This window comes from Pavona decussata, unplaced genomic scaffold (assembly GCF_977016875.1).
Source record: "Pavona decussata unplaced genomic scaffold, jaPavDecu1.1 SCAFFOLD_83, whole genome shotgun sequence".
NCBI classification, from domain to species: domain Eukaryota; kingdom Metazoa; phylum Cnidaria; class Anthozoa; order Scleractinia; family Agariciidae; genus Pavona; species Pavona decussata.
Window position 1 is genome coordinate 1,027,501 of NW_028145501.1, and position 3,417 is coordinate 1,030,917.

General features: G+C 38.9%; 1 protein-coding gene across 1 annotated transcript in view; it reads right to left on the minus strand.

Moving 5' to 3' along the window:
* LOC146475740 (histamine H2 receptor-like) overlaps positions 1-456 on the minus strand; it is a 15,849-nt gene extending 15,393 nt beyond the window's left edge. Inside the window, exon 1 of the mRNA XM_085115469.1 lies at positions 306-456. The gene's annotated coding sequence lies outside the window, so the exon portion shown is untranslated. The remainder of the gene's footprint in view (positions 1-305) is intronic.
* Between the last annotated feature and the right edge of the window lie 2,961 nt (positions 457-3,417).

Below are 3,417 nucleotides of genomic sequence, written 5' to 3' on the forward strand. Positions count from 1 at the left end.
TTAAAACAAAGTACCTTTTTTAACGAAATTCTGCTATCAGAGTGACCATACAGTGACCATATACTAATGCTGGATGCGAAATGCGTTCACTCTCCGTTCTATAAATCCAGTTTTGCTCGTACTCGTATTACGAAAAGTATTGCCGAGAGGTAAAATATTAATCAGAAATTAATCAACAACGCGCCATTCGCTCTGTGCACCCACCGCCAGACGCTGTAAGCCCCCCATAGCTAATTTATTAAGCATTTTGTATTACCGAACTAAGTGTTCGAAGAAGAAAAAAAAAAACAAAGAAAAAAACCAACCAACTGTCGCTCTGTTGTCGTAAATCGCAAAGCCCGTTTTTGTGCTCTGCTCTTACAAATGCGATGGGATCTTAGGGTGGGTGGCATTTTATTATACCAAACAGAAGTATTGGTATCCCGTGTCAGACCACGCAGCTTCACTATTTGATGTTCCATCGTCGCCACAACTTTCCACCTTTAGAGGTCCTACACAAGAAGCATATGAATGAATGGACAAGTATCTTTGGGTTTTGAGGGCCAGGGACTCCAAAGTTTCGCTTCCCTTGAGATCGTCTCCTGTTGGTAGCTTCTTCATAGTCTGAATTACAGTTGAACCTCCACTAAAGGCCACCTCTCTACAACGGCCACATTTTTTTGTCCCGGCGGACAGTCCATACATTAGCTCTTATTTAAACCTCTCTACAACGGCCACCTCTCTACAACGGCAACGGCCACTAAAGTGCGTCCCCAACTGCCAAAATAACCTCTCGACAAGGGCCAGTACAGTTCTTTTTTTGTAAAAACCTTTTTTTATAAACTGATGTAGTAATCGACATTAGTCTTCGGAACATTACGTTTCTGTATCCATTTCAATGATATACGTATTTTGATTATGTTTCATTTATACGCTGCAGTAAGCATAAATTTTCTGCAATAATATAGCGAATGTTGCGAACCTTGCTCGTTTCGTCTTTTTAGCATTTTGATTCAAAGCATTATTTACGTTTTTATCGCGTAATATATGGATATATATTATTTAAGATTGGATTGTCATTTTAGGCTACAGTAAGCATGAACTTGGCACAATAAACATGTTTTACTTCTTGAAAAAAAGGTGTCATATTACACCCCTACCTCCCCATAACGGCCACCTCTCCACAACGGCCACTTTCTTCTGTCCCCAAGGTGGCCGTTGTGGAGAGGTTCAACTGTAATACTCAAGTTCAGCTTCCGGGCTGATAACTAGGATCCGGATTGTTCACATATATTTTGGGAAGGGGTAGTCTCTGAAGACCACCTTCAAATGTTTCAGGAGGGCAGCTTTTTAGTGTTTCCCTCAGCTTCTCTAAAGTAGGACCTATACCCAATTTGATGATGTACCAGAAAGACATCGTTCCAGGGAAGAACTTTGATTCTGTACGGGAATCGGCAATTCCGTTTGATTGGTGGAAGATGGACACGAGTGAGTGTAGTATATCCGCATTGTTATTACTTTTTATAGTATATCTGCATCGTAATTAGTGCATTTAGTGATAAGGGCTCTTTTTGATACCACGGTGCTTTTAAGCTCCTGAAGGGACTACCCTGGGCTTTATATCTAAATAAAGATGTCTGTCTGTCTGAGTGAGTGCCGTGGTCGTGCGGAGAAGGACCAATCGGGAAGGATTTGAGACTTTGAGGGATTGAGGGCCATTCATGCAACAAGTATGAAACGCTCTTCCCCTGGAACGCTCTTCCCCTGCAGTTAAGATATGAACATGTAACTCTGAACCAATTTAAATCTCTGCTCTCCTCATACTGCAAGGATGCACTTATTTCGCGCTTCGATATTGAGGACCCTAGAATTAAAATGTTATATGCCAAGCAACCTTTCAAAGCATATTTCGTGTTGCTATTAGTTTACTATATTTTACAATCTTATTCGAGTGTTTAGAACTTTGTTAATCTTGGGCCCACAGTAATTGGCGCTGCTGTTGTGGTCACCCTGCCTTAACCCAGGACTTGTTTATTTTCTGTTTACGTTGTCATGTTCTGTTTATAGTTTTATTTTAGAAGGCGAAGTCTAATAAAATAAAATAAATAAAATAAAGTAGATCTGTTCAATTCAATCAAACTAGGCTAAAGTTCCCAAAAAGCCTGACTGAAACGAAGTAGTTTCTGTTCAGTAGTAAAAAAAATAAAACAACAAATTAAAACAAAAATAACCGCATGCAGAACCAAAAGAAACGTTGCTGCTATTAGTCGCGGTGTTGAGACCAATGACACTGATGATATTGCGTGTTTAGAAACATCACCGAAGCATGTTTACAAGTTAGTCTACAGGTCATCACATGAAAGTACACTTTTCGTGATATCTTTTTTCAAACTGTGGAACTCAACTGACCCGAGGCGTCACGGAAGGTTGAGGCTTTCATAGCGCAACCATGTGTGATCTCGCAACCAAGTTTTCTGGAAAGTTCGTGATTTTCTCGGTTTCCTTTGATCCTCATCCGTTTCTTCCTGATTAATACACTGTTCTTCTTCTGTATCATTTTTCAGGGATTCAGTCTGGCTTCGATTTGGAGCGAAAAAGCTTTCTGTTGTGAAACCTGACTTGAGAATGAACTTTGAATAAACAAAGTGCGGTAAAATTCTGTTGATCGATAATTAAATAATTCTCTATCCTGTCGACGATTTTGTGCGTATTATATGCCGTTTTTAATTACTGGCCGGTAGTAAATGTATATTTTTAATTTTAATTGTTTTGTTTATCGTGGCGAACCTGTAAACTAGTTTACAGCTATCTCCGATGTATTTTGCTAAGCGTCCTGACAACCTTAAATAACGTTGTAGTTGTTGTTGTAGGTTTTAACCAAGAATAATCTTTGAAATTAGGTCGAGATCGATCGGAAATTTTGACGCCATGAAAGGCGACATCACGGGATTAACTGGAAAAATGGGGCGGGAAGGCGGGATTTGATAGCCTATTTTTTCCCCTAACAACGAATCGATATCTCCATGTCTGGGTAAACTTTTACGCACCTATCTTTACTTTTTAAATTTTACTTTTATTTTCGCATCACACCCACTCGCCTATTATTTTAACCATTCGATCCGTTGACAATAACATCATGAAGACATCACAAAGTTGTTTATGAATTTTACCGCTTATTTTGTTTTATTCTGGAATGTTTTTAAATCAAAATCATGAGACATTCCACTTTTAAATTCTTTTGCTTTTGTTTGTTTTGCTGTCTTTTTTCTCATTAAGCCGAAGGCGTTGTTATCCCTGCTACAGTGACCCACTTTACAAATTCTTAAAATCTCCAGCCTGTTAGTGAGGTGAGAGATCTAGTTGTAGTTCCTTCGTTTCAATCTTTAATTCTGATCTCGTAATACTATTTTTTTAGGCAGAAAAGGTTTCCTTGACAAG